The sequence below is a fragment of the Schistocerca cancellata genome, chromosome 6, assembly GCF_023864275.1.
Source record: "Schistocerca cancellata isolate TAMUIC-IGC-003103 chromosome 6, iqSchCanc2.1, whole genome shotgun sequence".
Classification (NCBI taxonomy): Eukaryota; Metazoa; Arthropoda; class Insecta; order Orthoptera; family Acrididae; genus Schistocerca; species Schistocerca cancellata.
In genome coordinates, this window is record NC_064631.1 from 667560993 (window position 1) to 667571625 (window position 10633).

General features: G+C 44.9%; 1 non-coding gene across 1 annotated transcript; it reads right to left on the reverse strand.

Moving 5' to 3' along the window:
- Window positions 1–9840: 9840 nt before the first annotated feature.
- On the reverse strand, window positions 9841–9921 carry Trnas-gga (transfer RNA serine (anticodon GGA)). Its single transcript is given in 2 exon segments — window positions 9841–9875; window positions 9882–9921. It is a non-coding gene; the product is annotated as a tRNA-Ser (tRNA).
- Between the last annotated feature and the right edge of the window lie 712 nt (window positions 9922–10633).

The following is a 10633-nucleotide window of genomic DNA, read 5'->3' on the forward strand; positions in this document are numbered from 1 at the left end:
TTTGCCGTGGCATACGGAGCTCCATCGCAGTCTTTAACACTGGTAGCATGCCGCGACAGCGTGGACGTGAACCGTATGTGCAGTTGACGGACTTTGAGCGAGGGCGTATAGTGGGCATGCGGGAGGCCGGGTGGACGTACCGCTGAATTGCTCAACACGTGGGGCGTGAGGTCTCCACAGTACATCGATGTTGTCGCCAGTGGTCGGCGGAAGTTGCACGTGCCCGTCGACCTGGGACCGGACCGCAGCGACGCACGGATGCACGCCAAGACCGTAGGATCCTACGCAGTGCCGTAGGGGACCGCACCGCCACTTCCCAGCAAATTAGGGACACTGTTGCTCCTGGGGTATCGCCGAGGACCATTCGCAACCGTCTCCATGAAGCTGGGCTACAGTCCCGCACACCGTTAGGCCGTCTTCCGCTCATGCCCCAACATCGTGCAGCCCGCCTGTAGTGGTGTCGCGACAGGCGTGAATGGAGGGACGAATGGAGACGTGTCGTCTTCAGCGATGAGAGTCGCTTCTGCCTTGGTGCCAATGATGGTCGTATGCGTGTTTGGCGCCGTGCAGGTGAGCGCCACAATCAGGACTGCATACGACCGAGGCACACAGGGCCAACACCTGGCATCATGGTGTGGGGAGCGATCTCCTACACTGGCCGTGCACCACTGGTGATCGTCGAGGGGACACTGAATAGTGCACGGTACATCCAAACCGTCATCGAACCCATCGTTCTACCATTCCTAGACCGGCAAGGGAACTTGCTGTTCCAACAGTACAATGCACGTCCGCATGTATCCCGTGCCACCCAACGTGCTCTAGAAAGTGTGAGTCAACTACCCTGGCCAGCAAGATCTCCGGATCTGTCCCCCATTGAGCATGTTTGGGACTGGATGAAGCGTCGTCTCACGCGGTCTGCACGTCCAGCACGAACGCTGGTCCAACTGAGGCGCCAGGTGGAAATGGCATGGCAAGCCGTTCCACAGGACTACATCCAGCATCTCTACGATCGTCTCGATGGGAGAATAGCAGCCTGCATTGCTGCGAAAGGTGGATATACACTGTACTAGTGCCGACATTGTGCATGCTCTGTTGCCTGTGTCTATGTGCCTGTGGTTCTGTCAGTGTGATCATGTGATGTATCTGACCCCAGGAATGTGTCAATAAAGTTTCCCCTTCCTGGGACAATGAATTCACGGTGTTCTTATTTCAATTTCCAGGTGTGTATGTAAATGACCTAGTAGATAGTGTTGTAAGTTCCATGCGGCTTTTCGCGGATGATACTGTAGTATACAGAGAAGTTGCAGCATTAGAAAATTGTAGCGAAATGCAGGAAGATCTGCAGCGGATAGGCACTTGGTGCAGGCAGTGGCAACTGACCCTTAACATAGACAAATGTAATGTATTGCGAATACATAGAAAGAAGGATCCTTTATTGTATGATTATATGATAGCGGAACCAACACTGGTAGGAGTTACTTCTGCAAAATATCTGGGAGTATGCGTGCAGAACGATTTGAAGTGGAATGATCATTTAAAATGAATTGTTGGTAAGGCGGGTACCAGGTTGAGATTCATTGGGAGAGTCCTTAGAAAATGTAGTCCATCAACAAAGGAGTTTGCTTACAAAACACTCGTTCGACCTATACTTGAGTATTGCTCATTAGTGTGGGATCCGTACCAGATCGGGTTGACGGAGGAGATAGAGAAGATCCAAAGAGGAGCGGCGCGTTTCGTCACAGGGTTGTTTGGTAAGCGTGATAGCGTTACAGAGATGTTTAGCAAACTCAAGTGGCAGACTCTGCAAGAGTGGCGCTCTGCATCGCGGTGTAGCTTGCTGTGCAGGTTTCGAGAGTGTGCGTTTCTGGATGAGGTATCGAATATATTGCTTCCCCCTACTTATACCTCCCGAGGAGATCACGAATGTAAAATTAGAAAGATTAGAGCGCGCACGGAGGCTTTCAGACAGTCGTTCTTCCCGCGAACCATACGCGACTGGAACAGGAAAGGGAGGTAATGACAGTGGCACGTAAAGTGCACTCCGCCACACGCCGTTAGGTGGCTTGCGGAGTATAAATGTAGATGTAGATGTAGACAAAGAAACAAGTCACCACGAGGGTTACAGAATGTTACACCCCTTTGTCAGCCAGCAGTTCCAGGGATCCACAGAGCGTCGCAGCGGTTACTGAGTGGTGCCGATGAAAGCCAGGTAGAAGAGGGCAGCCAGGCCACGAGCTGTCGTCGGACACGAATGTTGCCAACCAACTGGCATGATGTCTGCCTGCTGCTTGTAGTCGACGCTGACCCCGGTGATGTACTCCGGTATCTTCGCTCTGCGCAGCCCCCCCTTGCGCAGCTCGTGGCTACCGCCGCTCGGATCTCGTGACCTCTTGTCGCGAAGCTACCGCCGAGCACCTAATTTGGTGCCTCCATCCCGGGACAGCGAACCCTATATATATATCGGCAAGGAAAGACCTTCCAAGGGCACAGCCAACAGATACCAACTGTTCCTCACAGATACTGGCAATGGGACCGCGAGAGGGATAGTCGATACTAGATCTGAGCCAGTGGCGCCACAGCTCAATTGTGTTACAGAAAGAGGACACCAGCCACTAACATAATCCTCTCCTTGATTCCTATGGTACAAGCCTAAAACGACAACGAGAAGACACGAAAGTAGGAATATTCCGCCTCAGATTTTTACAGCTCATTTATGACCAGTGTAGGACCAGAACGATAGAATATTCTGCAAAACGGTAAAATAAGCTAGGGGAATGCGGATGCAACGAACTGTGCCCGAGCAGGCAGGCCTTCAAAGTGAATACGTAAAGATCATATACCAGCAGCGAAAGGAAGAGTCGGCGCAGTGGTTGAAGCGTGCACAAGTAGGAGCAGCACCTAGCAGCATCGAGAGGGTATCAAACTCTACTGAATGCTACGAGATGACAGTGATGCTCTGGTGGCAGCAAGTGCAGCTGATGAGTAACAATTCCGCATTTCATTGGAATAGTGCTGAACACAGAAACTCTGTCTCGGTCTAAGTAACTGTTGTGAAGAGTTTCACCTATTAGTAGGAACAAGTCACCGTCTAACACTTGTCTCCTTGGTAATGTGAATTAATCGAAGCGGCCAGTAATTAATTACTTAGCAGAACAAGTTGGAGTAAAGACACTCGTCGCTGACGATAGTTATAAAATACGAGAAGTATCCTGAGAAAACATTTTTAGCGGAATCTGTAGGGATTTTAGTAAAGGGTAGAGGCTAAAGGGTAAAGGGTGGAGTGTCTGACACCTCATGTTTATACCTACACTACTAACACAGCCTGAGCAGCCAAGGAGGTCCTACCCCCCATCATCGCCGTTATAAAGGTTCATTGAGGTAATCACAGACTCACAGTGTCGTTGAAGTCCTAAATGCGCTACGCAGACCATACCAACACTGTATTGGTGAACTGCGGCTGTGATGGGACGTGACATTCTGCACTAGTCACAGCCAGGCCCAAACTTCCATACGTTGTTGTTCAAGCGCCAGAACTATGCACGCGTGTCCAAAGGGTCTTAGCGTCTTACGTCTTCAAAACACTGGTACTGCAATATCGTATATATCCACCTATAAGATGGAGCGACTTTCATTTAATGCCCTGCCCATATACAGCAATCACACAAAAGCGACGACATACGGAGGTTCGTGTCTGGCCGTGCGTTGTGTACGGATAGCGGCTAAGGTGACTATTTGTGGAAAGCAGAAAATCCAAGTGCGACGCCTGGTCCTGCATAAATCTCCATTCTTGTCATTCCCTTATACAGCTGATGGTAGTCCGTAATCGCAACTGAGAAGACATTTCATTTATATACGGATACTGTCCGAGAAATGTTTTGCGAATAGACTTAATAGCCAATGCGGCACCATAATGCGGCAGTTTATCACACATCTCAGTGTTTATGACGTCATATATCCTGAACTGTGTGGTGCGGATTGTTGTATTTCTGCAGGAACATTCACTGGTTTATGTGGATAGCATCTGCTAAACGTGTTGTGCATATAGTTATTAATAAAGAAGTAATAAATTGAAACGTCATTCCCTATGCGACAGTGTTACTGCACTAACAGCGAAAATGTACTAAGCGACCAATATTTCTTTTCATCATTTTATGTGTGACATCAGCGAGAAAACGTCTCATGATGATTTGAAATTATGTACAACGATTTTTAGAAGTGCTATCATTCTCTAGTATGGGATGAATATAGCCCGACTATTTACTGCTCGTGAGCTACGTTCTTTCTTCACCACACACCCACACCTCTGGGAAGTAGGTAGATAATACTCAAATTTTTGAGACAGACAGTAAGTGATACGTCTTCAAAGTTGCTCCAACAGCATACGAATCTGAAACGTGTACTGAACACACCTTCTCCATACCCTGTCAGTGTCCACCTCTTCCTCTCTCTGTCTGTGCAACTCATCCTCCCACCTTGCTCTTTATATCTATTCCTTCTCACTCTGTATCTTCAGCTCCTCCTCACCTCCATTTCCGCCACCTCCTCCCTGTGTCCAAAACTTCCTTCCGTTCCCTCTGACCATATCCACCTCCCTCTCTCTACATCCGCCCCACCCTCTTCCTTTTCCACCTTTCCAGTGCCCCTCTACAATCTCCAGGTTCCTCCTGCATCTCCGCCTCTTCCACTCTCTCTGCCCATTTCGCCCTCAACTTCAATTTGTCCATCCCCCGCCCTATCCATCCCAACCTGCCCCCACAATGATCACTGACACGTGCAGCCCCTGCAATACAGTTTAGTAAATGAGACCAATATTACTCCATTAACATGCTTGTTATGCAGGGCTGTCTACACACTTGGGACTTGAAAATAAATTAGTTCATATCGAAAAACACAGGAGATCTTAGAAGGTTCCAACAGAAAACCAAACTACATATGGAAACCAGTGTCCAAAATCGTCATCCAACGAGGCAGCACACCATTGCATTCATGGAAGACAACGTGTTTCTACGTAGCGGCTAGCTGAATCTTTTCCACTGGCGATCTTGGCAATCAGTCGCGATCACTGAATGACAAACAGCTCTTCGAATCGTTTCGCCTAGGAACCCAGCGGGTCCCAGGAGCCGGAAACGGTGCCTATCGCTTCGAAGCTCTCTAGCTTCGCTGGATGATGTTTTCGGATACCCTCTACAACCCCTCGAAGTCTGTCGCAACGTTTCTAGTATACCTTGTATATGCCAGATGGTTATAAATGAAGTGCAGCTACTAAGTGAGGCCCCCAGTGTAATTATCGTTCTTTTTCTTGTGTCGTCAGTCTTCTGACAGGTTTGATTGCGCCCGCCATGAATTTCTCTTCTGTGCCAACTTCTCCACCTCAGAGTACCACTACCAACTTAGGTTCTCAATTATTCGCTGGATGTATTCGAGTCCCTGTCTTCCTCTACAATTTTTGCCCTCTGCAGCTCGCTCTAGTACCATGGAAATTATTCCCTGATGTGATAACAGACGTCGTATGATCCCGCTGTTTCTCTTTCTTAGTGGTTTCAACATATTCCTTTCCTCAACGGTCCTGTATAGAACCTCCTCATTCCTTACTTTATCAGTCTACCCTTCCTTCAACGTTCGTCTGTAGCATTACGTCTCAGATGCTTCTGTTCTCTTCTGTTCCCGTTTTCCCATAGTCCATGTTACACTACCACACAATGCTGTGCTCCAAATTAACATTATTAGAAATTTCTTCCTCAAATTGAGACCTGTGTTTCATACTGGTAGACTTTTCTTGACCAGGAACGCCCTTTATGCTTGTGCTAGACTGCTGTTGATTTCATCCTTCCTCGGTCCGTCGTTGGTTATTTTGCTGCCTAGTTACTACAGGTCCTTAAAATCATCTAATTCTTGACCATCAATCCTCATGTTAAGTTTATCGCTGTTCTCATTTCTGCGTCTTATTACTTTCGTCTTTCTTCGATTTACTCCCAGTCCCTATTCTGAACTCATAAGACTGTTCATTCTAATCAGATCACGTAATTCTTCTTCGCTTTCACAGAGTAGATATCTCATCAGCGAATCGCGTCATTGATATCATTTCACATTGAGTTATAATTACACTCCTGAATCTTTTTTTCCATCATTGCTCATTCGCAGTATGGATTGAACAGTAGGGACGAAAGACTACAACCCTGTCTTACACCCTTTTTAATCCGAGTATTTCGTTCTTGGTCTTATTATTTCCTCTTGGGTCTTGTACACGTGTATATTTGCCGTCTCTCCCTACAGCTTACCCGTACTTTCTTCAAAATTTCCGACTCCTTCACCATTTGACATTGTAGAAAGCTTTATCCAGGTGACAAATCCTATGATCAGGTTCTGATTTTCTCTAGCATTGATTGTATTATCAACCGAGGCCTCAGAATTGCCTCTCTGATGCCTTTACCTTTCTTAAAATCAAACTTATTGTCATGTAAACTTCCTCAAAAGTAATTTCGTAGATGTTCTGATGTTTCAATGCAGAACTGATTTATGCTGGTAAATAATTAGTTCCAGTTTTGGGCGTGAGCTGTAAATCTGGCGCTGTGACTCCAAAAAGATCCATAGAAATATTTCATTATGTACCGGAGTAGGAATGGAATGTAAGCCGGAAGGATAAAAAAAAGAAAGACACAATATTCAATTTATTGTTAACTGCCGCTTGCACACCTTTTTGAATACTGACACTGGAGACGTCCACGAGATTCTGTACAGCGCCAGATTTGCACCAAATGGCTCAAAACTGGAATTAAATTTTTTGAGTGGAAATTAACGCATTACCATATCTGCCAAGTTTCGCTGACGTACAATAATTGCAGCCCACAATGGACTTCCATGAGTAGCTTCAATTTGATTAGAAGCACTGGATGTACACAGAGTGTTTTAAAATTACACCGACAAACTTAAAAGGAATTTAGAAGGTGTTTTGAGGAATAAAATGAGGGTAGGAACCAGTGCCCGGAAGGTTGATCCAATGACAGTCTTGACCATAGGAATTATGGGCCTGACACCTGTGTATGTATGTATATGCAGAATTATTTCGTGCTGATGTTACTAACATTAAGTCTGATGGAAAACCATGATTTTAAACATGGCTGCGGCAGCAACTGTTAAAATTCTTCACAATAAAGGATGACAGCCAAAAACAGTTGCAGGATAAAATTTATTAAAATTCTTGACCAAGGTTTCGGTACATATAAATATACCTTCATCATAAGTAAAACTTCTAAAATTACATCATGCAATGGAGAGCAATAAAAACAATTATGCCAAAGGCTAATACTGTTCGCTTTGACCCTGTGCCCATTACACATGTTGTACAAATGGAGATGATGTTTTAATTACTGACGACGCCTTTGGCATAATTGTTTTTATTACTCTCCATTGCATGATGTAATTTTAGAAGTTTTACTTCTGATGAAGGTATATTTATATGTACCGAAACCTTGGTCAAGAATTTTAATAAATTTTATCCTGCAACTGTTTTTGGCTGTCATCCTTTATTGTGCTGATGGAAAACGTTAAATATATCAATATAAATTAAGGGAGAATATGCCGGAAGGAATGTGTCTAAAGTAATACGACAAATGAGTAGATGCGATTCATAGTAGCGAAGATGAGAAAGTGCTCATGGTTCTCCATGTACGCATTTTAGAGCCCTTGATTGTACAACAATTTTTTCTTGCCATTGTCCGTACTCTGAATGTTGCGTACCCTGAACTCATAGTAGCAACAGTAACATACATATATTACACTGTCAGAGGTCTTGACGTATAAATTTTCCGGAACAGGATCCTTTACCTTACGCTGACACATTTATCCTCTTCCATCAGACTCTGCACACACGTGCATAAACATAGGCGCCATAGCCTATAACGTCGACGCTCTATAGAGTCACTTGATGACATTACCAGATTCGGGTTCCTAACCTAATTTTGTTCCTCACGACACCTTCATCATCCGCACGAAGTTTGCCGGTGTAATTTTGAACCCTTTGGTGAATTGCGCCACACTGAAAAAAATCAAGACACCCTCATGGCATAAGTGTACCTAGAGAGAGCGTTCTGCAGTATAAGTTGGAATAAGATTCTTTATAGTCCTTGAAAGGGCAGGTCTAAACTACCTACACAAACTGATAGATGTAGAAGGTGGTTCTTGTCTTCAGTCCAGAGACTGGTTTGATGCAACTCTAGATGCTACTCTATCCTGTGCAAGCTTCTTCATCTCCGAAAAGGTGCTGCAAACCTACATCCTTCTGAATCTGCTTACTGTATTCATCTCTTGGTCTCCTTCTACGATTTTTACACTCCACGCTGCCCAACAGCATTAATCCTTTGATGATCCTTTGATGCCTCAGAACGTGTCCTGCCAACTGATCCTTTCTTCTATTGAAGTTGTGCCACAAATTCCTTTTCTCCTCAATTCTACTCAGTACCTCCACATTACTTACGTGATCTAACCACGTTATCTCCAGCATTCTTCTACAGCACGACATTTCGAAAGCTTCTATTCTCTTCTTGTCTAAACAATTCATCGTCGCCGGCCGTTGTGGTGGAGAGGCTCTAGGCGCTTCAGTCCGGAACCGCACTGCAGATGCGGTCGCAGGTTTGAATCCTGCCTCGGGCATGGATGTGTGTGATGTCTCTCGGTTAGTTAGGTTTAAGTAGTTCTAAGTCTAGGAGGCTGATGACCTCAGATGTTAAGGCCCATAGTAATCAGAGCCATTTGAACCAATTCATCTTCCATGTTTCACTTCCATACACTCTATATGAATACTTTCGGAAAAAGAATTCCTGACTCTTAAATCTATACTCGATGTTAACAAACTCCTCTTCTTCAGGAACGCTCTCCTTGCCATAGCCAGTCTACATTTTATACCATCCCTAATTCGACCACCATCAGTTATCTAGCTCCCTAATTAGCAAAACTCATCTACTACTTTGTTCCATTTCCTAACCTAATTCCCTAAGCTTCACCTAATGTAATTCGACTACGTTCCCATTATCCTTGTTTTGCTTTTGTTAATGTTCCCCTTATATCTTCCTTTGAAGACACTGTCAATTTAGTTCAATTGCTCTTCCAAGTTCTTTGCTGCCTCTGACAGAGTTATATTGTCATCGGAAAACCTCAAAGTTCTTATCTCTTCTGCGTTGATTTTAATTGCTACTACAATTTTTTTCTTTTGTTGCCTTTAGTTCTTGCTCAGTATACATATTGAATAACACCGGACAGCCGGCCAGAGTGGCCGCGCGGTTCTGGACGCTACAGTCTGGAGCGACTGCTACGGTCGCAGGTTCGAATCCTACCTCGGGCATGGATGTGTGTGATGTCCTTAGGTTAGTTAGGTTTAATTATTTATAAGTTCTAGGCGACTGATGACCTCAGAAGTTCAGTCGCATAGTGCTCATACCATTTGAACAATTTTTGAATGACACCGGACGTGGGCTACAACCCTGTCTCAGTCCCTTGCAAACCACTGCTTCCCTTTCATGCCCCTCGACACTTGTAACTGCCATCTGGTTTCCGTACAAATTGTATATAGTCTTTAGGACCCTTTATTTTACCACTACCACATTCAGAATTTGAAAGAGAGTATTCGATTCAAAATTGTCAAAAACATGGTCTGAATCTACAGATGCAAGAGACGTAGGTTTGCCTTTCCTTAATGTCTATCTTATGTGTTCCAACATTTCTCCGGAATCTAAAAAATGGTTCAAATGGCTCTGAGCACTATGGGACTTAACGTCTTAGGTCATCAGTCCCCTAGAGCTTAGAACGACTTAAACCTAACCAACCTAAGGACATCACACACATCCATGCCCGAGGCAGGATTCGAACCTGCGACCGTAGTGGCGCGGTTCCAGACTGTAGCGCCTAGAACCACTCGGCCACCCAGGCTCTCCGGAATCCAAACTGATCTTCCCCGAGGTCGGCATCAATCAGTCTTTCCATTCGTCTGTGAAGAATTCGTGTTAGTATTTTGCAGCTGTAACTTATTAAATTGATATATCGGTAATTTTCAGCCCTGTCAACAACTGCTTCTAATGGAATGCTGTCTACTTCTGTGGCCTTGCTTCGACTTAGGTCTTCGAGTGCTCTGTCAATCTCTTCGCGCAGTATCATATTTCCCATTTCCTCTTCATGTGCGTCCTCTTTCATCTCCAAAAGTCTACCCTCAAGTACATCGCCCTTGTGTAGACCCTCTATATATTCCTTCCACCTTTCTGGTTTCCCTTTTTTGCTTAGAACTAGTTTTCCATCTGAGCTCTTGATATTCATACAAGCGATTCTGTTTTCTCCAGAGGTCTCTTTAGTTTTGCTGTTGGCAGTATCTATGTTACCCCTAGTGATATATGCCTCTACATCCCCACATTTGTAGGAGGTTACCAGACACAAATTAACGGAAGCCTTGCAGTTTACCACCAATGCTGTGCAACTTGAACGAGAGGAACAGACACGATTGAGAAGGTACACAGCAGAAATGGTGTTCTGGATAAATGTAAGGAAGATTTAGATCTACAGAAAGTAGCGGAAGTCACAGTCAGTATTTTATCTGTGATCGTGTAAAGTAAAGATGAAGATGATGGAGAGCTGAAGCAGGGAAAAATGA